Source organism: Ambystoma mexicanum (genome assembly GCF_040938575.1).
Source record: "Ambystoma mexicanum isolate Mex_15411 chromosome 12 unlocalized genomic scaffold, UKY_AmexF1_1 Mex_chr12_unloc.1, whole genome shotgun sequence".
NCBI lineage: Eukaryota > Metazoa > Chordata > Amphibia > Caudata > Ambystomatidae > Ambystoma > Ambystoma mexicanum.
The window spans coordinates 12,826,236-12,852,637 of record NW_027182322.1 but is presented as its reverse complement, the minus strand read 5'-3'; the positions used below and the strand labels follow the sequence as shown (position 1 = coordinate 12,852,637).

Genomic DNA, 26,402 nt, shown 5'->3' with positions numbered 1-26,402 from the left:
TTATGAGCAATATGTTCCTGTTGCAATGGAAGGCAGACTGCTTTTGATTCAGTTGCATGCTGTATTAGATACATAGGTTCAACTTGGGTCACATACTAAGATTAAAGCATCGGCCAAAAATAAACATTCCTCACATGCATAATGTTCCTTGTTTGAATAAGAAAGTAAAAAATGCGACTCTGGTGGGATTCGAACCCACAACCTTTGAATGACTTTGCCAATTCACTTAGAAGTCCAACGCGCTATCCATTGCGCCACAGAGCCAGATGACAATCAACTTGCGTACATCAGGGGATGATCGAGGTTTTGTCAATCCAGTGTTTACTTCACATCATATTATCAAGCCTTCTGGGATACAAGAAAGAATAATTGTTTTCTGAAACATAAAATGTCTGTAGAAGAATCACACTTCTGGGTGAAACCTTGAACTACACATTTGTTCCTTTAGGGATAAATTCGGAGAATAGGGTATTACTGTATTTTCTTGCAAACTGAATACGTTTGGACAACAATTCCATACCTTAATAAAAAAGAACTGGATAAAAAGTGCAGCCATACAATTGGTTAACAATACAAAAACACAAAGAGAATATACCATAAATAGCTTTGAAAGAAGATTTTACTTTATATGTCGCTAGAAACAAATGTCTGAGTGTAGGGTGTCGTGTTTTTGGTCTATCTCATTTACAGCTATTATAAAGACAATGTTTCTGAAGGAAGGATACATTAGGAAAGTGCAAAGTTTCTGGCAGTGATGTTGTATTGCTTATGAGCAATATGTTCCTGTTGCAATGGAAGGCAGACTGCTTTTGATTCAGTTGCATGCTGTATTAGATACATAGGTTCAACTTGGGTCACATACTAAGATTAAAGCATCGGCCAAAAATAAACATTCCTCACATGCATAATGTTCCTTGTTTGAATAAGAAAGTAAAAAATGCGACTCTGGTGGGATTCGAACCCACAACCTTTGAATGACTTTGCCAATTCACTTAGAAGTCCAACGCGCTATCCATTGCGCCACAGAGCCAGATGACAATCAACTTGCGTACATCAGGGGATGATCGAGGTTTTGTCAATCCAGTGTTTACTTCACATCATATTATCAAGCCTTCTGGGATACATGAAAGAATGATTGTTTTCTGAAACATAAAATGTCTGTAGCAAGAATCACAGTTCAGGGCGAAACCTTGAACTGCACCTTTGTTCGCTTGGGGAGAAATTCAGAGAATAGGGTATTACAGTATTTTCTTGCCAAGTGAATTGGTTTGGACAACAATTCCATACCTTAATAAAAAAGAACTGGATAAAAAGTGCAGACATACAATTGGTTAACAACACAAAAACACAAAGAGAATATACCATAAATAGTTTTGAAAGAATATTTTACTTTATATGTCGCTAGAAACAAATTTCTGAGTGTAGGGTGTCGTGTTTTTGGTCCATCTCATTTACAGCTATTATAAAGACAATGTTTCTGAAGGAAGGATACATTAGGAAAGTGCAAAGTTTCTGGCAGTGATGTTGTATTGCTTATGAGCAATATGTTCCTGTTGCAATGGAAGGCAGACTGCTTTTGATTCAGTTGCATGCTGTATTAGATACATAGGTTCAACTTGGGTCAAATACTAAGATTAAAGCATCGGCCAAAAAAGACATTCCTCACATGCATAATGTTCCTTGTTTGAATAAGAAAGTAAAAAATGCGACTCTGGTGGGATTCAAACCCACAACCTTTGAATGACTTTGCAAATTCACTTAGAAGTCCAACGCTCTATCCATTGCGCCACAGAGGGAGATAAAAATCCACTTGCGTACAGTAAGGGATGATCGACGTTTTGTCAATCCAGTGTTTACTTCACATCATATTATCAAGCCTTCTGGGGTACAAGAAAGAATAATTGTTTTCCGAAACATAAAATGTCTGTAGAAGAATCACACTTCTGGGTGAAACCTTGAACTACACCTTTGTTCCTTTAGGGATAAATTCGGAGAATAGGGTATTACTGTTTTTTCTTGCAAACTGAATACGTTTGGACAACAATTCCATACCTTAATAAAAAAGAACTGGATAAAAAGTGCAGCCATACAATTGGTTAACAATACAAAAACACAAAGAGAATATACCATAAATAGCTTTGAAAGAAGATTTTACTTTATATGTCGCTAGAAACAAATGTCTGAGTGTAGGGTGTCGTGTTTTTGGTCTATCTCTTTTACAGCTATTATAAAGACAATGTTTCTGAAGGAAGGATACATTAGGAAAGTGCAAAGTTTCTGGCAGTGATGTTGTATTGCTTATGAGCAATATGTTCCTGTTGCAATGGAAGGCAGACTGCTTTTGATTCAGTTGCATGCTGTATTAGATACATTGGTTCAACTTGGGTCAAATACTAAGATTAAAGCATCGGCCACAAATAAACATTCCTCACCTGCATAATGTTCCTTGTTTGAATAAGAAAGTAAAAAATGCGACTCTGGTGGGATTCGAACCCACAACCTTTGAATGACTTTGCCAATTCACTTAGAAGTCCAACGCGCTATCCATTGCACCACAGAGCCAGATGCACATCAACTTGAGTACATTAAGGGATGATCGAAGTTTTGTCAATCCGGTGTTTACTTCACATCATATTATCAAGCCTTCTGGGATACAAGAAAGAATAATTGTTTTCGGAAACATAAAATGTCTGTAGAAGAATCACACTTCTGGGTGAAACCTTGAACTACACCTTTGTTCCTTTAGGGATAAATTCGGAGAATAGGGTATTACAGTATTTTCTTGCCAAGTGAATTGGTTTGGACAACAATTCCATACCTTAATAAAAAAGAACTGGATAAAAAGTGCAGACATACAATTGGTTAACAATACAAAAACACAAAGAGAATATACCATAAATAGCTTTGAAAGAAGATTTTACTTTATATGTCGCTAGAAACAAATGTCTGAGCGTAGGGTGTCGTGTTTTGGTCTATCTCATTTACAGCTATTATAAAGACAATGTTTCTGAAGGAAGGATACATTAGAAAAGTGCCAAGTTTCTGGTAGTGATGTTGTATTGCTTATGAGCAATATGTTCCTGTTGCAATGGAAGGCAGACTGCTTTTGATTCAGTTGCATGCTGTATTAGATACATAGGTTCAACTTGGGTCAAATACTAAGATTAAAGCATCGGCCAAAAATAAACATTCCTCACATGCATAATGTTCCTTGTTTGAATAAGAAAGTAAAAAATGCGACCCTGGTGGGATTCGAACCCACAAACTTTGAATGACTTTGCCAATTCACTTAGAAGTCCAACGCGCTATCCATTGCACCACAGAGCCAGATGAAAATCAAGTTGCGTACATTAAGGGATGATCGAAGTTTTGTCAATCCAGTGTTTACTTCACATCATATTATCAAGCCTTCTGGGATACAAGAAAGAATAATTGTTTTCTGAAACATAAAATGTCTGTAGAAGAATCACACTTCTGGGTGAAACATTGAACTACACCTTTGTTCCTTTAGGGATAAATTCGGAGAATAGGGTATTACTGTATTTTCTTGCAAACTGAATACGTTTGGACAACAATTCCATACCTTAATAAAAAAGAACTGGATAAAAAGTGCAGCCATACAATTGGTTAACAATACAAAAACACAAAGAGAATATACCATAAATAGCTTTGAAAGAAGATTTTACTTTATATGTCGCTAGAAACAAATGTCTGAGTGTAGGGTGTCGTGTTTTTGGTCTATCTCATTTACAGCTATTATAAAGACAATGTTTCTGAAGGAAGGATACATTAGGAAAGTGCAAAGTTTCTGGCAGTGATGTTGTATTGCTTATGAGCAATATGTTCCTGTTGCAATGGAAGGCAGACTGCTTTTGATTCAGTTGCATGCTGTATTAGATACATAGGTTCAACTTGGGTCACATACTAAGATTAAAGCATCGGCCAAAAATAAACATTCCTCACATGCATAATGTTCCTTGTTTGAATAAGAAAGTAAAAAATGCGACTCTGGTGGGATTCGAACCCACAACCTTTGAATGACTTTGCCAATTCACTTAGAAGTCCAACGCGCTATCCATTGCGCCACAGAGCCAGATGACAATCAACTTGCGTACATCAGGGGATGATCGAGGTTTTGTCAATCCAGTGTTTACTTCACATCATATTATCAAGCCTTCTGGGATACAAGAAAGAATAATTGTTTTCTGAAACATAAAATGTCTGTAGAAGAATCACACTTCTGGGTGAAACCTTGAACTACACATTTGTTCCTTTAGGGATAAATTCGGAGAATAGGGTATTACTGTATTTTCTTGCAAACTGAATACGTTTGGACAACAATTCCATACCTTAATAAAAAAGAACTGGATAAAAAGTGCAGCCATACAATTGGTTAACAATACAAAAACACAAAGAGAATATACCATAAATAGCTTTGAAAGAAGATTTTACTTTATATGTCGCTAGAAACAAATGTCTGAGTGTAGGGTGTCGTGTTTTTGGTCTATCGCATTTACAGCTATTATAAAGACAATGTTTCTGAAGGAAGGATACATTAGGAAAGTGCAAAGTTTCTGGCAGTGATGTTGTATTGCTTATGAGCAATATGTTCCTGTTGCAATGGAAGGCAGACTGCTTTTGATTCAGTTGCATGCTGTATTAGATACATAGGTTCAACTTGGGTCACATACTAAGATTAAAGCATCGGCCAAAAATAAACATTCCTCACATGCATAATGTTCCTTGTTTGAATAAGAAAGTAAAAAATGCGACTCTGGTGGGATTCGAACCCACAACCTTTGAATGACTTTGCCAATTCACTTAGAAGTCCAACGCGCTATCCATTGCGCCACAGAGCCAGATGACAATCAACTTGCGTACATCAGGGGATGATCGAGGTTTTGTCAATCCAGTGTTTACTTCACATCATATTATCAAGCCTTCTGGGATACAAGAAAGAATAATTGTTTTCTGAAACATAAAATGTCTGTAGAAGAATCACACTTCTGGGTGAAACCTTGAACTACACCTTTGTTCCTTTAGGGATAAATTCGGAGAATAGGGTATTACTGTATTTTCTTGCAAACTGAATACGTTTGGACAACAATTCCATACCTTAATAAAAAAGAACTGTATAAAAAGTGCAGCCATACAATTGGTTAACAATACAAAAACACAAAGAGAATATACCATAAATAGTTTTGAAAGAATATTTTACTTTATATGTCGCTAGAAACAAATGTCTGAGTGTAGGGTGTCGTGTTTTTGGTCTATCTCATTTACAGCTATTATAAAGACAATGTTTCTGAAGGAAGGATACATTAGGAAAGTGCAAAGTTTCTGGCAGTGATGTTGTATTGCTTATGAGCAATATGTTCCTGTTGCAATGGAAGGCAGACTGCTTTTGATTCAGTTGCATGCTGTATTAGATACATAGGTTCAACTTGGGTCAAATACTAAGATTAAAGCATCGGCCAAAAATAAACATTCCTCACATGCATAATGTTCCTTGTTTGAATAAGAAAGTAAAAAATGCAACTCTGGTGGGATTCGAACCCACAACCTTTGAATGACTTTGCCAATTCACTTAGAAGTCCAACGCGCTATCCATTGCGCCACAGAGCCAGATGACAATCAACTTGCGTACATCAGGGGATGATCGAGGTTTTGTCAATCCAGTGTTTACTTCACATCATATTATCAAGCCTTCTGGGATACATGAAAGAATGATTGTTTTCTGAAACATAAAATGTCTGTAGCAAGAATCACAGTTCAGGGCGAAACCTTGAACTGCACCTTTGTTCGCTTGGGGAGAAATTCAGAGAATAGGGTATTACAGTATTTTCTTGCCAAGTGAATTGGTTTGGACAACAATTCCATACCTTAATAAAAAAGAACTGGATAAAAAGTGCAGACATACAATTGGTTAACAATACAAAAACACAAAGAGAATATACCATAAATAGTTTTGAAAGAATATTTTACTTTATATGTCGCTAGAAACAAATGTCTGAGTGTAGGGTGTCGTGTTTTTGGTCCATCTCATTTACAGCTATTATAAAGACAATGTTTCTGAAGGAAGGATACATTAGGAAAGTGCAAAGTTTTTGGCAGTGATGTTGTATTCCTTATGAGCAATATGTTCCTGTTGCAATGGAAGGCAGACTGCTTTTGATTCAGTTGCATGCTGTATTAGATACATTGGTTCAACTTGGGTCAAATACTAAGATTAAAGCATCGGCCAAAAATAAACATTCCTCACATGCATAATGTTCCTTGTTTGAATAAGAAAGTAAAAAATACGACTCTGGTGGGATTCGAACCCACAACCTTTGAATGACTTTGCCAATTCACTTAGAAGTCCAACGCGCTATCCATTGCGCCACAGAGCCAGGTGAAAATCAACTTGCGTACATTAAGGGATGATCGAAGTTTTGTCAATCCAGTGTTTACTTCACATCATATTATCAAGCCTTCTGGGATACAAGAAAGAATAATTGTTTTCTGAAACATAAAATGTCTGTAGAAGAATCACACTTCTGGGTGCAACCTTGAACTACACCTTTGTTCCTTTAGGGATAAATTCGGAGAATAGGGTATTACTGTATTTTCTTGCAAACTGAATACGTTTGGACAACAATTCCATACCTTAATAAAAAAGAACTGGATAAAAAGTGCAGCCATACAATTGGTTAACAATACAAAAACACAAAGAGAATATACCATAAATAGCTTTGAAAGAAGATTTTACTTTATATGTCGCTAGAAACAAATGTCTGAGTGTAGGGTGTCGTGTTTTTGGTCTATCTCTTTTACAGCTATTATAAAGACAATGTTTCTGAAGGAAGGATACATTAGGAAAGTGCAAAGTTTCTGGCAGTGATGTTGTATTGCTTATGAGCAATATGTTCCTGTTGCAATGGAAGGCAGACTGCTTTTGATTCAGTTGCATACTGTATTAGATACATTGGTTCAACTTGGGTCAAATACTAAGATTAAAGCATCGGCCAAAAATAAACATTCCTCACCTGCATAATGTTCCTTGTTTGAATAAGAAAGTAAAAAATGCGACTCTGGTGGGATTCGAACCCACAACCTTTGAATGACTTTGCCAATTCACTTAGAAGTCCAACGCGCTATCCATTGCACCACAGAGCCAGATGCACATCAACTTGAGTACATTAAGGGATGATCGAAGTTTTGTCAATCCGGTGTTTACTTCACATCATATTATCAAGCCTTCTGGGATACAAGAAAGAATAATTGTTTTCGGAAACATAAAATGTCTGTAGAAGAATCACACTTCTGGGTGAAACCTTGAACTACACCTTTGTTCCTTTAGGGATAAATTCGGAGAATAGGGTATTACAGTATTTTCTTGCCAAGTGAATTGGTTTGGACAACAATTCCATACCTTAATAAAAAAGAACTGGATAAAAAGTGCAGACATACAATTGGTTAACAATACAAAAACACAAAGAGAATATACCATAAATAGCTTTGAAAGAAGATTTTACTTTATATGTCGCTAGAAACAAATGTCTGAGCGTAGGGTGTCGTGTTTTGGTCTATCTCATTTACAGCTATTATAAAGACAATGTTTCTGAAGGAAGGATACATTAGAAAAGTGCCAAGTTTCTGGTAGTGATGTTGTATTGCTTATGAGCAATATGTTCCTGTTGCAATGGAAGGCAGACTGCTTTTGATTCAGTTGCATGCTGTATTAGATACATAGGTTCAACTTGGGTCAAATACTAAGATTAAAGCATCGGCCAAAAATAAACATTCCTCACATGCATAATGTTCCTTGTTTGAATAAGAAAGTAAAAAATGCAACCCTGGTGGGATTCGAACCCACAAACTTTGAATGACTTTGCCAATTCACTTAGAAGTCCAACGCGCTATCCATTGCACCACAGAGCCAGATGAAAATCAAGTTGCGTACATTAAGGGATGATCGAAGTTTTGTCAATCCAGTGTTTACTTCACATCATATTATCAAGCCTTCTGGGATACAAGAAAGAATAATTGTTTTCTGAAACATAAAATGTCTGTAGAAGAATCACACTTCTGGGTGAAACATTGAACTACACCTTTGTTCCTTTAGGGATAAATTCGGAGAATAGGGTATTACTGTATTTTCTTGCAAACTGAATACGTTTGGACAACAATTCCATACCTTAATAAAAAAGAACTGGATAAAAAGTGCAGCCATACAATTGGTTAACAATACAAAAACACAAAGAGAATATACCATAAATAGCTTTGAAAGAAGATTTTACTTTATATGTCGCTAGAAACAAATGTCTGAGTGTAGGGTGTCGTGTTTTTGGTCTATCTCATTTACAGCTATTATAAAGACAATGTTTCTGAAGGAAGGATACATTAGGAAAGTGCAAAGTTTCTGGCAGTGATGTTGTATTGCTTATGAGCAATATGTTCCTGTTGCAATGGAAGGCAGACTGCTTTTGATTCAGTTGCATGCTGTATTAGATACATAGGTTCAACTTGGGTCACATACTAAGATTAAAGCATCGGCCAAAAATAAACATTCCTCACATGCATAATGTTCCTTGTTTGAATAAGAAAGTAAAAAATGCGACTCTGGTGGGATTCGAACCCACAACCTTTGAATGACTTTGCCAATTCACTTAGAAGTCCAACGCGCTATCCATTGCGCCACAGAGCCAGATGACAATCAACTTGCGTACATCAGGGGATGATCGAGGTTTTGTCAATCCAGTGTTTACTTCACATCATATTATCAAGCCTTCTGGGATACAAGAAAGAATAATTGTTTTCTGAAACATAAAATGTCTGTAGAAGAATCACACTTCTGGGTGAAACCTTGAACTACACATTTGTTCCTTTAGGGATACATTCGGAGAATAGGGTATTACTGTATTTTCTTGCAAACTGAATACGTTTGGACAACAATTCCATACCTTAATAAAAAAGAACTGGATAAAAAGTGCAGCCATACAATTGGTTAACAATACAAAAACACAAAGAGAATATACCATAAATAGCTTTGAAAGAAGATTTTACTTTATATGTCGCTAGAAACAAATGTCTGAGTGTAGGGTGTCGTGTTTTTGGTCTATCTCATTTACAGCTATTATAAAGACAATGTTTCTGAAGGAAGGATACATTAGGAAAGTGCAAAGTTTCTGGCAGTGATGTTGTATTGCTTATGAGCAATATGTTCCTGTTGCAATGGAAGGCAGACTGCTTTTGATTCAGTTGCATGCTGTATTAGATACATAGGTTCAACTTGGGTCACATACTAAGATTAAAGCATCGGCCAAAAATAAACATTCCTCACATGCATAATGTTCCTTGTTTGAATAAGAAAGTAAAAAATGCGACTCTGGTGGGATTCGAACCCACACCCTTTGAATGACTTTGCCAATTCACTTAGAAGTCCAACGCGCTATCCATTGCGCCACAGAGCCAGATGACAATCAACTTGCGTACATCAGGGGATGATCGAGGTTTTGTCAATCCAGTGTTTACTTCACATCATATTATCAAGCCTTCTGGGATACATGAAAGAATGATTGTTTTCTGAAACATAAAATGTCTGTAGCAAGAATCACAGTTCAGGGCGAAACCTTGAACTGCACCTTTGTTCGCTTGGGGAGAAATTCAGAGAATAGGGTATTACAGTATTTTCTTGCCAAGTGAATTGGTTTGGACAACAATTCCATACCTTAATAAAAAAGAACTGGATAAAAAGTGCAGACATACAATTGGTTAACAATACAAAAACACAAAGAGAATATACCATAAATAGTTTTGAAAGAATATTTTACTTTATATGTCGCTAGAAACAAATTTCTGAGTGTAGGGTGTCGTGTTTTTGGTCCATCTCATTTACAGCTATTATAAAGACAATGTTTCTGAAGGAAGGATACATTAGGAAAGTGCAAAGTTTCTGGCAGTGATGTTGTATTGCTTATGAGCAATATGTTCCTGTTGCAATGGAAGGCAGACTGCTTTTGATTCAGTTGCATGCTGTATTAGATACATAGGTTCAACTTGGGTCAAATACTAAGATTAAAGCATCGGCCAAAAAAGACATTCCTCACATGCATAATGTTCCTTGTTTGAATAAGAAAGTAAAAAATGCGACTCTGGTGGGATTCAAACCCACAACCTTTGAATGACTTTGCAAATTCACTTAGAAGTCCAACGCGCTATCCATTGCGCCACAGAGGGAGATAAAAATCCACTTGCGTACAGTAAGGGATGATCGACGTTTTGTCAATCCAGTGTTTACTTCACATCATATTATCAAGCCTTCTGGGGTACAAGAAAGAATAATTTTTTTTCCGAAACATAAAATGTCTGTAGAAGAATCACACTTCTGGGTGAAACCTTGAACTACACCTTTGTTCCTTTAGGGATAAATTCGGAGAATAGGGTATTACTGTTTTTTCTTGCAAACTGAATACGTTTGGACAACAATTCCATACCTTAATAAAAAAGAACTGGATAAAAAGTGCAGCCATACAATTGGTTAACAATACAAAAACACAAAGAGAATATACCATAAATAGCTTTGAAAGAAGATTTTACTTTATATGTCGCTAGAAACAAATGTCTGAGTGTAGGGTGTCGTGTTTTTGGTCTATCTCTTTTACAGCTATTATAAAGACAATGTTTCTGAAGGAAGGATACATTAGGAAAGTGCAAAGTTTCTGGCAGTGATGTTGTATTGCTTATGAGCAATATGTTCCTGTTGCAATGGAAGGCAGACTGCTTTTGATTCAGTTGCATGCTGTATTAGATACATTGGTTCAACTTGGGTCAAATACTAAGATTAAAGCATCGGCCACAAATAAACATTCCTCACCTGCATAATGTTCCTTGTTTGAATAAGAAAGTAAAAAATGCGACTCTGGTGGGATTCGAACCCACAACCTTTGAATGACTTTGCCAATTCACTTAGAAGTCCAACGCGCTATCCATTGCACCACAGAGCCAGATGCACATCAACTTGAGTACATTAAGGGATGATCGAAGTTTTGTCAATCCGGTGTTTACTTCACATCATATTATCAAGCCTTCTGGGATACAAGAAAGAATAATTGTTTTCGGAAACATAAAATGTCTGTAGAAGAATCACACTTCTGGGTGAAACCTTGAACTACACCTTTGTTCCTTTAGGGATAAATTCGGAGAATAGGGTATTACAGTATTTTCTTGCCAAGTGAATTGGTTTGGACAACAATTCCATACCTTAATAAAAAAGAACTGGATAAAAAGTGCAGACATACAATTGGTTAACAATACAAAAACACAAAGAGAATATACCATAAATAGCTTTGAAAGAAGATTTTACTTTATATGTCGCTAGAAACAAATGTCTGAGCGTAGGGTGTCGTGTTTTGGTCTATCTCATTTACAGCTATTATAAAGACAATGTTTCTGAAGGAAGGATACATTAGAAAAGTGCCAAGTTTCTGGTAGTGATGTTGTATTGCTTATGAGCAATATGTTCCTGTTGCAATGGAAGGCAGACTGCTTTTGATTCAGTTGCATGCTGTATTAGATACATAGGTTCAACTTGGGTCAAATACTAAGATTAAAGCATCGGCCAAAAATAAACATTCCTCACATGCATAATGTTCCTTGTTTGAATAAGAAAGTAAAAAATGCGACCCTGGTGGGATTCGAACCCACAAACTTTGAATGACTTTGCCAATTCACTTAGAAGTCCAACGCGCTATCCATTGCACCACAGAGCCAGATGAAAATCAAGTTGCGTACATTAAGGGATGATCGAAGTTTTGTCAATCCAGTGTTTACTTCACATCATATTATCAAGCCTTCTGGGATACAAGAAAGAATAATTGTTTTCTGAAACATAAAATGTCTGTAGAAGAATCACACTTCTGGGTGAAACATTGAACTACACCTTTGTTCCTTTAGGGATAAATTCGGAGAATAGGGTATTACTGTATTTTCTTGCAAACTGAATACGTTTGGACAACAATTCCATACCTTAATAAAAAAGAACTGGATAAAAAGTGCAGCCATACAATTGGTTAACAATACAAAAACACAAAGAGAATATACCATAAATAGCTTTGAAAGAAGATTTTACTTTATATGTCGCTAGAAACAAATGTCTGAGTGTAGGGTGTCGTGTTTTTGGTCTATCTCATTTACAGCTATTATAAAGACAATGTTTCTGAAGGAAGGATACATTAGGAAAGTGCAAAGTTTCTGGCAGTGATGTTGTATTGCTTATGAGCAATATGTTCCTGTTGCAATGGAAGGCAGACTGCTTTTGATTCAGTTGCATGCTGTATTAGATACATAGGTTCAACTTGGGTCACATACTAAGATTAAAGCATCGGCCAAAAATAAACATTCCTCACATGCATAATGTTCCTTGTTTGAATAAGAAAGTAAAAAATGCGACTCTGGTGGGATTCGAACCCACAACCTTTGAATGACTTTGCCAATTCACTTAGAAGTCCAACGCGCTATCCATTGCGCCACAGAGCCAGATGACAATCAACTTGCGTACATCAGGGGATGATCGAGGTTTTGTCAATCCAGTGTTTACTTCACATCATATTATCAAGCCTTCTGGGATACAAGAAAGAATAATTGTTTTCTGAAACATAAAATGTCTGTAGAAGAATCACACTTCTGGGTGAAACCTTGAACTACACATTTGTTCCTTTAGGGATAAATTCGGAGAATAGGGTATTACTGTATTTTCTTGCAAACTGAATACGTTTGGACAACAATTCCATACCTTAATAAAAAAGAACTGGATAAAAAGTGCAGCCATACAATTGGTTAACAATACAAAAACACAAAGAGAATATACCATAAATAGCTTTGAAAGAAGATTTTACTTTATATGTCGCTAGAAACAAATGTCTGAGTGTAGGGTGTCGTGTTTTTGGTCTATCGCATTTACAGCTATTATAAAGACAATGTTTCTGAAGGAAGGATACATTAGGAAAGTGCAAAGTTTCTGGCAGTGATGTTGTATTGCTTATGAGCAATATGTTCCTGTTGCAATGGAAGGCAGACTGCTTTTGATTCAGTTGCATGCTGTATTAGATACATAGGTTCAACTTGGGTCACATACTAAGATTAAAGCATCGGCCAAAAATAAACATTCCTCACATGCATAATGTTCCTTGTTTGAATAAGAAAGTAAAAAATGCGACTCTGGTGGGATTCGAACCCACAACCTTTGAATGACTTTGCCAATTCACTTAGAAGTCCAACGCGCTATCCATTGCGCCACAGAGCCAGATGACAATCAACTTGCGTACATCAGGGGATGATCGAGGTTTTGTCAATCCAGTGTTTACTTCACATCATATTATCAAGCCTTCTGGGATACAAGAAAGAATAATTGTTTTCTGAAACATAAAATGTCTGTAGAAGAATCACACTTCTGGGTGAAACCTTGAACTACACCTTTGTTCCTTTAGGGATAAATTCGGAGAATAGGGTATTACTGTATTTTCTTGCAAACTGAATACGTTTGGACAACAATTCCATACCTTAATAAAAAAGAACTGTATAAAAAGTGCAGCCATACAATTGGTTAACAATACAAAAACACAAAGAGAATATACCATAAATAGTTTTGAAAGAATATTTTACTTTATATGTCGCTAGAAACAAATGTCTGAGTGTAGGGTGTCGTGTTTTTGGTCTATCTCATTTACAGCTATTATAAAGACAATGTTTCTGAAGGAAGGATACATTAGGAAAGTGCAAAGTTTCTGGCAGTGATGTTGTATTGCTTATGAGCAATATGTTCCTGTTGCAATGGAAGGCAGACTGCTTTTGATTCAGTTGCATGCTGTATTAGATACATAGGTTCAACTTGGGTCAAATACTAAGATTAAAGCATCGGCCAAAAATAAACATTCCTCACATGCATAATGTTCCTTGTTTGAATAAGAAAGTAAAAAATGCAACTCTGGTGGGATTCGAACCCACAACCTTTGAATGACTTTGCCAATTCACTTAGAAGTCCAACGCGCTATCCATTGCGCCACAGAGCCAGATGACAATCAACTTGCGTACATCAGGGGATGATCGAGGTTTTGTCAATCCAGTGTTTACTTCACATCATATTATCAAGCCTTCTGGGATACATGAAAGAATGATTGTTTTCTGAAACATAAAATGTCTGTAGCAAGAATCACAGTTCAGGGCGAAACCTTGAACTGCACCTTTGTTCGCTTGGGGAGAAATTCAGAGAATAGGGTATTACAGTATTTTCTTGCCAAGTGAATTGGTTTGGACAACAATTCCATACCTTAATAAAAAAGAACTGGATAAAAAGTGCAGACATACAATTGGTTAACAATACAAAAACACAAAGAGAATATACCATAAATAGTTTTGAAAGAATATTTTACTTTATATGTCGCTAGAAACAAATGTCTGAGTGTAGGGTGTCGTGTTTTTGGTCCATCTCATTTACAGCTATTATAAAGACAATGTTTCTGAAGGAAGGATACATTAGGAAAGTGCAAAGTTTTTGGCAGTGATGTTGTATTCCTTATGAGCAATATGTTCCTGTTGCAATGGAAGGCAGACTGCTTTTGATTCAGTTGCATGCTGTATTAGATACATTGGTTCAACTTGGGTCAAATACTAAGATTAAAGCATCGGCCAAAAATAAACATTCCTCACATGCATAATGTTCCTTGTTTGAATAAGAAAGTAAAAAATACGACTCTGGTGGGATTCGAACCCACAACCTTTGAATGACTTTGCCAATTCACTTAGAAGTCCAACGCGCTATCCATTGCGCCACAGAGCCAGGTGAAAATCAACTTGCGTACATTAAGGGATGATCGAAGTTTTGTCAATCCAGTGTTTACTTCACATCATATTATCAAGCCTTCTGGGATACAAGAAAGAATAATTGTTTTCTGAAACATAAAATGTCTGTAGAAGAATCACACTTCTGGGTGCAACCTTGAACTACACCTTTGTTCCTTTAGGGATAAATTCGGAGAATAGGGTATTACTGTATTTTCTTGCAAACTGAATACGTTTGGACAACAATTCCATACCTTAATAAAAAAGAACTGGATAAAAAGTGCAGCCATACAATTGGTTAACAATACAAAAACACAAAGAGAATATACCATAAATAGCTTTGAAAGAAGATTTTACTTTATATGTCGCTAGAAACAAATGTCTGAGTGTAGGGTGTCGTGTTTTTGGTCTATCTCTTTTACAGCTATTATAAAGACAATGTTTCTGAAGGAAGGATACATTAGGAAAGTGCAAAGTTTCTGGCAGTGATGTTGTATTGCTTATGAGCAATATGTTCCTGTTGCAATGGAAGGCAGACTGCTTTTGATTCAGTTGCATACTGTATTAGATACATTGGTTCAACTTGGGTCAAATACTAAGATTAAAGCATCGGCCAAAAATAAACATTCCTCACCTGCATAATGTTCCTTGTTTGAATAAGAAAGTAAAAAATGCGACTCTGGTGGGATTCGAACCCACAACCTTTGAATGACTTTGCCAATTCACTTAGAAGTCCAACGCGCTATCCATTGCACCACAGAGCCAGATGCACATCAACTTGAGTACATTAAGGGATGATCGAAGTTTTGTCAATCCGGTGTTTACTTCACATCATATTATCAAGCCTTCTGGGATACAAGAAAGAATAATTGTTTTCGGAAACATAAAATGTCTGTAGAAGAATCACACTTCTGGGTGAAACCTTGAACTACACCTTTGTTCCTTTAGGGATAAATTCGGAGAATAGGGTATTACAGTATTTTCTTGCCAAGTGAATTGGTTTGGACAACAATTCCATACCTTAATAAAAAAGAACTGGATAAAAAGTGCAGACATACAATTGGTTAACAATACAAAAACACAAAGAGAATATACCATAAATAGCTTTGAAAGAAGATTTTACTTTATATGTCGCTAGAAACAAATGTCTGAGCGTAGGGTGTCGTGTTTTGGTCTATCTCATTTACAGCTATTATAAAGACAATGTTTCTGAAGGAAGGATACATTAGAAAAGTGCCAAGTTTCTGGTAGTGATGTTGTATTGCTTATGAGCAATATGTTCCTGTTGCAATGGAAGGCAGACTGCTTTTGATTCAGTTGCATGCTGTATTAGATACATAGGTTCAACTTGGGTCAAATACTAAGATTAAAGCATCGGCCAAAAATAAACATTCCTCACATGCATAATGTTCCTTGTTTGAATAAGAAAGTAAAAAATGCAACCCTGGTGGGATTCGAACCCACAAACTTTGAATGACTTTGCCAATTCACTTAGAAGTCCAACGCGCTATCCATTGCACCACAGAGCCAGATGAAAATCAAGTTGCGTACATTAAGGGATGATCGAAGTTTTGTCAATCCAGTGTTTACTTCACATCATATTATCAAGCCTTCTGGGATACAAGAAAGAATAATTGTTTTCTGAAACATAAAATGTCTGTAGAAGAATCACACTTCTGGGTGAAACATTGAACTACACCTTTGTTCCTTTAGGGATAAATTCGGAGAATAGGGTATTACTGTATTTTCTTGCAAACTGAATACGTTTGGACAACAATTCCATACCTTAATAAAAAAGAACTGGATAAAAAGTGCAGCCATACAATTGGTTAACAATACAAAAACACAAAGAGAATATACCATAAATAGCTTTGAAAGAAGATTTTACTTTATATGTCGCTAGAAACAAATGTCTGAGTGTAGGGTGTCGTGTTTTTGGTCTATCTCATTTACAGCTATTATAAAGACAATGTTTCTGAAGGAAGGATACATTAGGAAAGTGCAAAGTTTCTGGCAGTGATGTTGTATTGCTTATGAGCAATATGTTCCTGTTGCAATGGAAGGCAGACTGCTTTTGATTCAGTTGCATGCTGTATTAGATACATAGGTTCAACTTGGGTCACATACTAAGATTAAAGCATCGGCCAAAAATAAACATTCCTCACATGCATAATGTTCCTTGTTTGAATAAGAAAGTAAAAAATGCGACTCTGGTGGGATTCGAACCCACAACCTTTGAATGACTTTGCCAATTCACTTAGAAGTCCAACGCGCTATCCATTGCGCCACAGAGCCAGATGACAATCAACTTGCGTACATCAGGGGATGATCGAGGTTTTGTCAATCCAGTGTTTACTTCACATCATATTATCAAGCCTTCTGGGATACAAGAAAGAATAATTGTTTTCTGAAACATAAAATGTCTGTAGAAGAATCACACTTCTGGGTGAAACCTTGAACTACACATTTGTTCCTTTAGGGATACATTCGGAGAATAGGGTATTACTGTATTTTCTTGCAAACTGAATACGTTTGGACAACAATTCCATACCTTAATAAAAAAGAACTGGATAAAAAGTGCAGCCATACAATTGGTTAACAATACAAAAACACAAAGAGAATATACCATAAATAGCTTTGAAAGAAGATTTTACTTTATATGTCGCTAGAAACAAATGTCTGAGTGTAGGGTGTCGTGTTTTTGGTCTATCTCATTTACAGCTATTATAAAGACAATGTTTCTGAAGGAAGGATACATTAGGAAAGTGCAAAGTTTCTGGCAGTGATGTTGTATTGCTTATGAGCAATATGTTCCTGTTGCAATGGAAGGCAGACTGCTTTTGATTCAGTTGCATGCTGTATTAGATACATAGGTTCAACTTGGGTCACATACTAAGATTAAAGCATCGGCCAAAAATAAACATTCCTCACATGCATAATGTTCCTTGTTTGAATAAGAAAGTAAAAAATGCGACTCTGGTGGGATTCGAACCCACACCCTTTGAATGACTTTGCCAATTCACTTAGAAGTCCAACGCGCTATCCATTGCGCCACAGAGCCAGATGACAATCAACTTGCGTACATCAGGGGATGATCGAGGTTTTGTCAATCCAGTGTTTACTTCACATCATATTATCAAGCCTTCTGGGATACATGAAAGAATGATTGTTTTCTGAAACATAAAATGTCTGTAGCAAGAATCACAGTTCAGGGCGAAACCTTGAACTGCACCTTTGTTCGCTTGGGGAGAAATTCAGAGAATAGGGTATTACAGTATTTTCTTGCCAAGTGAATTGGTTTGGACAACAATTCCATACCTTAATAAAAAAGAACTGGATAAAAAGTGCAGACATACAATTGGTTAACAATACAAAAACACAAAGAGAATATACCATAAATAGTTTTGAAAGAATATTTTACTTTATATGTCGCTAGAAACAAATTTCTGAGTGTAGGGTGTCGTGTTTTTGGTCCATCTCATTTACAGCTATTATAAAGACAATGTTTCTGAAGGAAGGATACATTAGGAAAGTGCAAAGTTTCTGGCAGTGATGTTGTATTGCTTATGAGCAATATGTTCCTGTTGCAATGGAAGGCAGACTGCTTTTGATTCAGTTGCATGCTGTATTAGATACATAGGTTCAACTTGGGTCAAATACTAAGATTAAAGCATCGGCCAAAAAAGACATTCCTCACATGCATAATGTTCCTTGTTTGAATAAGAAAGTAAAAAATGCGACTCTGGTGGGATTCAAACCCACAACCTTTGAATGACTTTGCAAATTCACTTAGAAGTCCAACGCGCTATCCATTGCGCCACAGAGGGAGATAAAAATCCACTTGCGTACAGTAAGGGATGATCGACGTTTTGTCAATCCAGTGTTTACTTCACATCATATTATCAAGCCTTCTGGGGTACAAGAAAGAATAATTTTTTTTCCGAAACATAAAATGTCTGTAGAAGAATCACACTTCTGGGTGAAACCTTGAACTACACCTTTGTTCCTTTAGGGATAAATTCGGAGAATAGGGTATTACTGTTTTTTCTTGCAAACTGAATACGTTTGGACAACAATTCCATACCTTAATAAAAAAGAACTGGATAAAAAGTGCAGCCATACAATTGGTTAACAATACAAAAACACAAAGAGAATATACCATAAATAGCTTTGAAAGAAGATTTTACTTTATATGTCGCTAGAAACAAATGTCTGAGTGTAGGGTGTCGTGTTTTTGGTCTATCTCTTTTACAGCTATTATAAAGACAATGTTTCTGAAGGAAGGATACATTAGGAAAGTGCAAAGTTTCTGGCAGTGATGTTGTATTGCTTATGAGCAATATGTTCCTGTTGCAATGGAAGGCAGACTGCTTTTGATTCAGTTGCATGCTGTATTAGATACATTGGTTCAACTTGGGTCAAATACTAAGATTAAAGCATCGGCCACAAATAAACATTCCTCACCTGCATAATGTTCCTTGTTTGAATAAGAAAGTAAAAAATGCGACTCTGGTGGGATTCGAACCCACAACCTTTGAATGACTTTGCCAATTCACTTAGAAGTCCAACGCGCTATCCATTGCACCACAGAGCCAGATGCACATCAACTTGAGTACATTAAGGGATGATCGAAGTTTTGTCAATCCGGTGTTTACTTCACATCATATTATCAAGCCTTCTGGGATACAAGAAAGAATAATTGTTTTCGGAAACATAAAATGTCTGTAGAAGAATCACACTTCTGGGTGAAACCTTGAACTACACCTTTGTTCCTTTAGGGATAAATTCGGAGAATAGGGTATTACAGTATTTTCTTGCCAAGTGAATTGGTTTGGACAACAATTCCATACCTTAATAAAAAAGAACTGGATAAAAAGTGCAGACATACAATTGGTTAACAATACAAAAACACAAAGAGAATATACCATAAATAGCTTTGAAAGAAGATTTTACTTTATATGTCGCTAGAAACAAATGTCTGAGCGTAGGGTGTCGTGTTTTGGTCTATCTCATTTACAGCTATTATAAAGACAATGTTTCTGAAGGAAGGATACATTAGAAAAGTGCCAAGTTTCTGGTAGTGATGTTGTATTGCTTATGAGCAATATGTTCCTGTTGCAATGGAAGGCAGACTGCTTTTGATTCAGTTGCATGCTGTATTAGATACATAGGTTCAACTTGGGTCAAATACTAAGATTAAAGCATCGGCCAAAAATAAACATTCCTCACATGCATAATGTTCCTTGTTTGAATAAGAAAGTAAAAAATGCGACCCTGGTGGGATTCGAACCCACAAACTTTGAATGACTTTGCCAATTCACTTAGAAGTCCAACGCGCTATCCATTGCACCACAGAGCCAGATGAAAATCAAGTTGCGTACATTAAGGGATGATCGAAGTTTTGTCAATCCAGTGTTTACTTCACATCATATTATCAAGCCTTCTGGGATACAAGAAAGAATAATTGTTTTCTGAAACATAAAATGTCTGTAGAAGAATCACACTTCTGGGTGAAACATTGAACTACACCTTTGTTCCTTTAGGGATAAATTCGGAGAATAGGGTATTACTGTATTTTCTTGCAAACTGAATACGTTTGGACAACAATTCCATACCTTAATAAAAAAGAACTGGATAAAAAGTGCAGCCATACAATTGGTTAACAATACAAAAACACAAAGAGAATATACCATAAATAGCTTTGAAAGAAGATTTTACTTTATATGTCGCTAGAAACAAATGTCTGAGTGTAGGGTGTCGTGTTTTTGGTCTATCTCATTTACAGCTATTATAAAGACAATGTTTCTGAAGGAAGGATACATTAGGAAAGTGCAAAGTTTCTGGCAGTGATGTTGTATTGCTTATGAGCAATATGTTCCTGTTGCAATGGAAGGCAGACTGCTTTTGATTCAGTTGCATGCTGTATTAGATACATAGGTTCAACTTGGGTCACATACTAAGATTAAAGCATCGGCCAAAAATAAACATTCCTCACATGCATAATGTTCCTTGTTTGAATAAGAAAGTAAAAAATGCGACTCTGGTGGGATTCGAACCCACAACCTTTGAATGACTTTGCCAATTCACTTAGAAGTCCAACGCGCTATCCATTGCGCCACAGAGCCAGATGACAATCAACTTGCGTACATCAGGGGATGATCGAGGTTTTGTCAATCCAGTGTTTACTTCACATCATATTATCAAGCCTTCTGGGATACAAGAAAGAATAATTGTTTTCTGAAACATAAAATGTCTGTAGAAGAATCACACTTCTGGGTGAAACCTTGAACTACACCTTTGTTCCTTTAGGGATAAATTCGGAGAATAGGGTATTACTGTATTTTCTTGCAAACTGAATACGTTTGGACAACAATTCCATACCTTAATAAAAAAGAACTGTATAAAAAGTGCAGCCATACAATTGGTTAACAATACAAAAACACAAAGAGAATATACCATAAATAGTTTTGAAAGAATATTTTACTTTATATATCGCTAGAAACAAATGTCTGAGTGTAGGGTGTCGTGTTTTTGGTCTATCTCATTTACAGCTATTATAAAGACAATGTTTCTGAAGGAAGGATACATTAGGAAAGTGCAAAGTTTCTGGCAGTGATGTTGTATTGCTTATGAGCAATATGTTCCTGTTGCAATGGAAGGCAGACTGCTTTTGATTCAGTTGCATGCTGTATTAGATACATAGGTTCAACTTGGGTCAAATACTAAGATTAAAGCATCGGCCAAAAATAAACATTCCTCACATGCATAATGTTCCTTGTTTGAATAAGAAAGTAAAAAATGCAACTCTGGTGGGATTCGAACCCACAACCTTTGAATGACTTTGCCAATTCACTTAGAAGTCCAACGCGCTATCCATTGCGCCACAGAGCCAGATGACAATCAACTTGCGTACATCAGGGGATGATCGAGGTTTTGTCAATCCAGTGTTTACTTCACATCATATTATCAAGCCTTCTGGGATACATGAAAGAATGATTGTTTTCTGAAACATAAAATGTCTGTAGCAAGAATCACAGTTCAGGGCGAAACCTTGAACTGCACCTTTGTTCGCTTGGGGAGAAATTCAGAGAATAGGGTATTACAGTATTTTCTTGCCAAGTGAATTGGTTTGGACAACAATTCCATACCTTAATAAAAAAGAACTGGATAAAAAGTGCAGACATACAATTGGTTAACAATACAAAAACACAAAGAGAATATACCATAAATAGTTTTGAAAGAATATTTTACTTTATATGTCGCTAGAAACAAATGTCTGAGTGTAGGGTGTCGTGTTTTTGGTCCATCTCATTTACAGCTATTATAAAGACAATGTTTCTGAAGGAAGGATACATTAGGAAAGTGCAAAGTTTTTGGCAGTGATGTTGTATTCCTTATGAGCAATATGTTCCTGTTGCAATGGAAGGCAGACTGCTTTTGATTCAGTTGCATGCTGTATTAGATACATTGGTTCAACTTGGGTCAAATACTAAGATTAAAGCATCGGCCAAAAATAAACATTCCTCACATGCATAATGTTCCTTGTTTGAATAAGAAAGTAAAAAATACGACTCTGGTGGGATTCGAACCCACAACCTTTGAATGACTTTGCCAATTCACTTAGAAGTCCAACGCGCTATCCATTGCGCCACAGAGCCAGGTGAAAATCAACTTGCGTACATTAAGGGATGATCGAAGTTTTGTCAATCCAGTGTTTACTTCACATCATATTATCAAGCCTTCTGGGATACAAGAAAGAATAATTGTTTTCTGAAACATAAAATGTCTGTAGAAGAATCACACTTCTGGGTGAAACCTTGAACTACACCTTTGTTCCTTTAGGGATAAATTCGGAGAATAGGGTATTACTGTACTTTCTTGCAAACTGAATACGTTTGGACAACAATTCCATACCTTAATAAAAAAGAACTGGATAAAAAGTGCAGCCATACAATTGGTTAACAATACAAAAACACAAAGAGAATATACCATAAATAGCTTTGAAAGAAGATTTTACTTTATATGTCGCTAGAAACAAATGTCTGAGTGTAGGGTGTCGTGTTTTTGGTCTATCTCATTTACAGCTATTATAAAGACAATGTTTCTGAAGGAAGGATACATTAGGAAAGTGCAAAGTTTCTGGCAGTGATGTTGTATTGCTTATGAGCAATATGTTCCTGTTGCAATGGAAGGCAGACTGCTTTTGATTCAGTTGCATGCTGTATTAGATACATAGGTTCAACTTGGGTCAAATACTAAGATTAAAGCATCGGCCAAAAATAAACATTCCTCACATGCATAATGTTCCTTGTTTGAAAAAGAAAGTAAAAAATGCGACTCTGGTGGGATTCGAACCCACAACCTTTGAATGACTTTGCCAATTCACTTAGAAGTCCAACGCGCTATCCATTGCGCCACAGAGCCAGATGACAATCAACTTGCGTACATCAGGGGATGATCGAGGTTTTGTCAATCCAGTGTTTACTTCACATCATATTATCAAGCCTTCTGGGATACAAGAAAGAATAATTGTTTTCTGAAACATAAAATGTCTGTAGAAGAATCACACTTCTGGGTGAAACCTTGAACTACACCTTTGTTCCTTTAGGGATAAATTCGGAGAATAGGGTATTACTGTATTTTCTTGCAAACTGAATACGTTTGGACAACAATTCCATACCTTAATAAAAAAGAACTGGATAAAAAGTGCAGCCATACAATTGGTTAACAATAGAAAAAAACACAAAGAGAATATACCATAAATAGCTTTGAAAGAAGATTTTACTTTATATGTCGCTAGAAACAAATGTCTGAGTGTAGGGTGTCGTGTTTTGGTCTATCTCATTTACAGCTATTATAAAGACAATGTTTCTGAAGGAAGGATACATTAGAAAAGTGCCAAGTTTCTGGCAGTGATGTTGTATTGCTTATGAGCAATATGTTCCTGTTGCAATGGAAGGCAGACTGCTTTTGATTCAGTTGCATGCTGTATTAGATACATAGGTTCAACTTGGGTCAAATACTAAGATTAAAGCATCGGCCAAAAATAAACATTCCTCACATGCATAATGTTCCTTGTTTGAATTAGAAAGTAAAAAATGCGACTCTGGTGGGATTCGAGCCCACAACCTTTGAATGACTTTGCCAATTCACTTAGAAGTCCAACGCGCTATCCATTGCGCCACAGAGCCAGATGAAAATCAACTTGCGTACATTAAGGGGTGATCGAAGTTTTGTCAATCCAGTGTTTACTTCACATCATATTATCAAGCCTTCTGGGATACAAGAAAGAATAATTGTTTTCTGAAAAATAAAATGTCTGTAGAAGAATCACACTTCTGGGTGCAACCTTGAACTACACCTTTGTTCCTTTAGGGATAAATTCGGAGAATAGGGTATTACTGTATTTTCTTGCAAACTGAATACGTTTGGACAACAATTCCATACCTTAATAAAAAAGAACTGGATAAAAAGTGCAGCCATACAATTGGTTAACAATACAAAAACACAAAGAGAATATACCATAAATAGCTTTGAAAGAAGATTTTACTTTATATGTCGCTAGAAACAAATGTCTGAGTGTAGGGTGTCGTGTTTTTGGTCTATCTCATTTACAGCTATTATAAAGACAATGTTTCTGAAGGAAGGATACATTAGGAAAGTGCAAAGTTTTTGGCAGTGATGTTGTATTCCTTATGAGCAATATGTTCCTGTTGCAATGGAAGGCAGACTGCTTTTGATTCAGTTGCATGCTGTATTAGATACATTGGTTCAACTTGGGTCAAATACTAAGATTAAAGCATCGGCCAAAAATAAACATTCCTCACATGCATAATGTTCCTTGTTTGAATAAGAAAGTAAAAAATACGACTCTGGTGGGATTCGAACCCACAACCTTTGAATGACTTTGCCAATTCACTTAGAAGTCCAACGCGCTTTCCATTGCGCCACAGAGCCAGGTGAAAATCAACTTGCGTACATTAAGGGATGATCGAAGTTTTGTCAATCCAGTGTTTACTTCACATCATATTATCAAGCCTTCTGGGATACAAGAAAGAATAATTGTTTTCTGAAACATAAAATGTCTGTAGAAGAATCACACTTCTGGGTGAAACCTTGAACTACACCTTTGTTCCTTTAGGGATAAATTCGGAGAATAGGGTATTACTGTATTTTCTTGCAAACTGAATACGTTTGGACAACAATTCCATACCTTAATAAAAAAGAACTGGATAAAAAGTGCAGCCATACAATTGGTTAACAATACAAAAACACAAAGAGAATATACCATAAATAGCTTTGAAAGAAGATTTTACTTTATATGTCGCTAGAAAAAAATGTCTGAGTGTAGGGTGTTGTGTTTTTGGTCTATCTCATTTACAGCTATTATAAAGACAATGTTTCTGAAGGAGGGATACATTAGGAAAGTGCAAAGTTTCTGGCAGTGATGTTGTATTGCTTATGAGCAATATGTTCCTGTTGCAATGGAAGGCAGACTGCTTTTGATTCAGTTGCATGCTGTATTAGATACATAGGTTCAACTTGGGTCAAATACTAAGATTAAAGCATCGGCCAAAAATAAACATTCCTCACATGCATAATGTTCCTTGTTTGAATTAGAAAGTAAAAAATGCGACTCTGGTGGGATTCGAGCCCACAACCTTTGAATGACTTTGCCAATTCACTTAGAAGTCCAACGCGCTATCCATTGCGCCACAGAGCCAGATGAAAATCAACTTGCGTACATTAAGGGGTGATCGAAGTTTTGTCAATCCAGTGTTTACTTCACATCATATTATCAAGCCTTCTGGGATACAAGAAAGAATAATTGTTTTCTGAAAAATAAAATGTCTGTAGAAGAATCACACTTCTGGGTGCAACCTTGAACTACACCTTTGTTCCTTTAGGGATAAATTCGGAGAATAGGGTATTACTGTATTTTCTTGCAAACTGAATACGTTTGGACAACAATTCCATACCTTAATAAAAAAGAACTGGATAAAAAGTGCAGCCATACAATTGGTTAACAATACAAAAACACAAAGAGAATATACCATAAATAGCTTTGAAAGAAGATTTTACTTTATATGTCGCTAGAAACAAATGTCTGAGTGTAGGGTGTCGTGTTTTTGGTCTATCTCATTTACAGCTATTATAAAGACAATGTTTCTGAAGGAAGGATACATTAGGAAAGTGCAAAGTTTCTGGCAGTGATGTTGTATTGCTTATGAGCAATATGTTCCTGTTGCAATGGAAGGCAGACTGCTTTTGATTCAGTTGCATGCTGTATTAGATACATTGGTTCAACTTGGGTCAAATACTAAGATTAAAGCATCGGCCAAAAATAAACATTCCTCACATGCATAATGTTCCTTGTTTGAATAAGAAAGTAAAAAATACGACTCTGGTGGGATTCGAACCCACAACCTTTGAATGACTTTGCCAATTCACTTAGAAGTCCAACGCGCTATCCATTGCGCCACAGAGCCAGATGAAAATCAACTTGCGTACATTAAGGGATGATCGAAGTTTTGTCAATCCAGTGTTTACTTCACATCATATTATCAAGCCTTCTGGGATAC

At 36.3% G+C, this 26,402-nt stretch overlaps 25 non-coding genes across 25 annotated transcripts; all 25 read right to left on the bottom strand.

Moving 5' to 3' along the window:
* Window positions 1-174: 174 nt before the first annotated feature.
* Window positions 175-264, bottom strand: TRNAR-UCU (transfer RNA arginine (anticodon UCU)). The gene is given in 2 exon segments: window positions 175-210; window positions 228-264. It is a non-coding gene; the product is annotated as a tRNA-Arg (tRNA).
* Window positions 265-940: 676 nt separating this feature from the next.
* TRNAR-UCU (transfer RNA arginine (anticodon UCU)) lies at window positions 941-1,030 on the bottom strand. The gene is given in 2 exon segments: window positions 941-976; window positions 994-1,030. It is a non-coding gene; the product is annotated as a tRNA-Arg (tRNA).
* A 1,442-nt stretch (window positions 1,031-2,472) lies between these two features.
* On the bottom strand, window positions 2,473-2,562 carry TRNAR-UCU (transfer RNA arginine (anticodon UCU)). Its single transcript is given in 2 exon segments — window positions 2,473-2,508; window positions 2,526-2,562. It is a non-coding gene; the product is annotated as a tRNA-Arg (tRNA).
* Window positions 2,563-4,003: 1,441 nt separating this feature from the next.
* Window positions 4,004-4,093, bottom strand: TRNAR-UCU (transfer RNA arginine (anticodon UCU)). The gene is given in 2 exon segments: window positions 4,004-4,039; window positions 4,057-4,093. It is a non-coding gene; the product is annotated as a tRNA-Arg (tRNA).
* Window positions 4,094-4,769: 676 nt separating this feature from the next.
* On the bottom strand, window positions 4,770-4,859 carry TRNAR-UCU (transfer RNA arginine (anticodon UCU)). Its single transcript is given in 2 exon segments — window positions 4,770-4,805; window positions 4,823-4,859. It is a non-coding gene; the product is annotated as a tRNA-Arg (tRNA).
* A 676-nt stretch (window positions 4,860-5,535) lies between these two features.
* On the bottom strand, window positions 5,536-5,625 carry TRNAR-UCU (transfer RNA arginine (anticodon UCU)). The gene is given in 2 exon segments: window positions 5,536-5,571; window positions 5,589-5,625. It is a non-coding gene; the product is annotated as a tRNA-Arg (tRNA).
* A 677-nt stretch (window positions 5,626-6,302) lies between these two features.
* Window positions 6,303-6,392, bottom strand: TRNAR-UCU (transfer RNA arginine (anticodon UCU)). The gene is given in 2 exon segments: window positions 6,303-6,338; window positions 6,356-6,392. It is a non-coding gene; the product is annotated as a tRNA-Arg (tRNA).
* Window positions 6,393-7,068: 676 nt separating this feature from the next.
* On the bottom strand, window positions 7,069-7,158 carry TRNAR-UCU (transfer RNA arginine (anticodon UCU)). The gene is given in 2 exon segments: window positions 7,069-7,104; window positions 7,122-7,158. It is a non-coding gene; the product is annotated as a tRNA-Arg (tRNA).
* A 1,441-nt stretch (window positions 7,159-8,599) lies between these two features.
* Window positions 8,600-8,689, bottom strand: TRNAR-UCU (transfer RNA arginine (anticodon UCU)). The gene is given in 2 exon segments: window positions 8,600-8,635; window positions 8,653-8,689. It is a non-coding gene; the product is annotated as a tRNA-Arg (tRNA).
* Window positions 8,690-9,365: 676 nt separating this feature from the next.
* TRNAR-UCU (transfer RNA arginine (anticodon UCU)) lies at window positions 9,366-9,455 on the bottom strand. Its single transcript is given in 2 exon segments — window positions 9,366-9,401; window positions 9,419-9,455. It is a non-coding gene; the product is annotated as a tRNA-Arg (tRNA).
* A 1,443-nt stretch (window positions 9,456-10,898) lies between these two features.
* On the bottom strand, window positions 10,899-10,988 carry TRNAR-UCU (transfer RNA arginine (anticodon UCU)). Its single transcript is given in 2 exon segments — window positions 10,899-10,934; window positions 10,952-10,988. It is a non-coding gene; the product is annotated as a tRNA-Arg (tRNA).
* A 1,441-nt stretch (window positions 10,989-12,429) lies between these two features.
* Window positions 12,430-12,519, bottom strand: TRNAR-UCU (transfer RNA arginine (anticodon UCU)). Its single transcript is given in 2 exon segments — window positions 12,430-12,465; window positions 12,483-12,519. It is a non-coding gene; the product is annotated as a tRNA-Arg (tRNA).
* A 676-nt stretch (window positions 12,520-13,195) lies between these two features.
* On the bottom strand, window positions 13,196-13,285 carry TRNAR-UCU (transfer RNA arginine (anticodon UCU)). The gene is given in 2 exon segments: window positions 13,196-13,231; window positions 13,249-13,285. It is a non-coding gene; the product is annotated as a tRNA-Arg (tRNA).
* A 676-nt stretch (window positions 13,286-13,961) lies between these two features.
* On the bottom strand, window positions 13,962-14,051 carry TRNAR-UCU (transfer RNA arginine (anticodon UCU)). The gene is given in 2 exon segments: window positions 13,962-13,997; window positions 14,015-14,051. It is a non-coding gene; the product is annotated as a tRNA-Arg (tRNA).
* A 677-nt stretch (window positions 14,052-14,728) lies between these two features.
* Window positions 14,729-14,818, bottom strand: TRNAR-UCU (transfer RNA arginine (anticodon UCU)). The gene is given in 2 exon segments: window positions 14,729-14,764; window positions 14,782-14,818. It is a non-coding gene; the product is annotated as a tRNA-Arg (tRNA).
* Window positions 14,819-15,494: 676 nt separating this feature from the next.
* TRNAR-UCU (transfer RNA arginine (anticodon UCU)) lies at window positions 15,495-15,584 on the bottom strand. The gene is given in 2 exon segments: window positions 15,495-15,530; window positions 15,548-15,584. It is a non-coding gene; the product is annotated as a tRNA-Arg (tRNA).
* Window positions 15,585-17,025: 1,441 nt separating this feature from the next.
* On the bottom strand, window positions 17,026-17,115 carry TRNAR-UCU (transfer RNA arginine (anticodon UCU)). Its single transcript is given in 2 exon segments — window positions 17,026-17,061; window positions 17,079-17,115. It is a non-coding gene; the product is annotated as a tRNA-Arg (tRNA).
* A 676-nt stretch (window positions 17,116-17,791) lies between these two features.
* TRNAR-UCU (transfer RNA arginine (anticodon UCU)) lies at window positions 17,792-17,881 on the bottom strand. The gene is given in 2 exon segments: window positions 17,792-17,827; window positions 17,845-17,881. It is a non-coding gene; the product is annotated as a tRNA-Arg (tRNA).
* A 1,443-nt stretch (window positions 17,882-19,324) lies between these two features.
* On the bottom strand, window positions 19,325-19,414 carry TRNAR-UCU (transfer RNA arginine (anticodon UCU)). Its single transcript is given in 2 exon segments — window positions 19,325-19,360; window positions 19,378-19,414. It is a non-coding gene; the product is annotated as a tRNA-Arg (tRNA).
* A 1,441-nt stretch (window positions 19,415-20,855) lies between these two features.
* On the bottom strand, window positions 20,856-20,945 carry TRNAR-UCU (transfer RNA arginine (anticodon UCU)). The gene is given in 2 exon segments: window positions 20,856-20,891; window positions 20,909-20,945. It is a non-coding gene; the product is annotated as a tRNA-Arg (tRNA).
* Window positions 20,946-21,621: 676 nt separating this feature from the next.
* Window positions 21,622-21,711, bottom strand: TRNAR-UCU (transfer RNA arginine (anticodon UCU)). Its single transcript is given in 2 exon segments — window positions 21,622-21,657; window positions 21,675-21,711. It is a non-coding gene; the product is annotated as a tRNA-Arg (tRNA).
* A 677-nt stretch (window positions 21,712-22,388) lies between these two features.
* Window positions 22,389-22,478, bottom strand: TRNAR-UCU (transfer RNA arginine (anticodon UCU)). Its single transcript is given in 2 exon segments — window positions 22,389-22,424; window positions 22,442-22,478. It is a non-coding gene; the product is annotated as a tRNA-Arg (tRNA).
* A 676-nt stretch (window positions 22,479-23,154) lies between these two features.
* On the bottom strand, window positions 23,155-23,244 carry TRNAR-UCU (transfer RNA arginine (anticodon UCU)). The gene is given in 2 exon segments: window positions 23,155-23,190; window positions 23,208-23,244. It is a non-coding gene; the product is annotated as a tRNA-Arg (tRNA).
* Window positions 23,245-24,687: 1,443 nt separating this feature from the next.
* On the bottom strand, window positions 24,688-24,777 carry TRNAR-UCU (transfer RNA arginine (anticodon UCU)). Its single transcript is given in 2 exon segments — window positions 24,688-24,723; window positions 24,741-24,777. It is a non-coding gene; the product is annotated as a tRNA-Arg (tRNA).
* Window positions 24,778-26,219: 1,442 nt separating this feature from the next.
* On the bottom strand, window positions 26,220-26,309 carry TRNAR-UCU (transfer RNA arginine (anticodon UCU)). The gene is given in 2 exon segments: window positions 26,220-26,255; window positions 26,273-26,309. It is a non-coding gene; the product is annotated as a tRNA-Arg (tRNA).
* Between the last annotated feature and the right edge of the window lie 93 nt (window positions 26,310-26,402).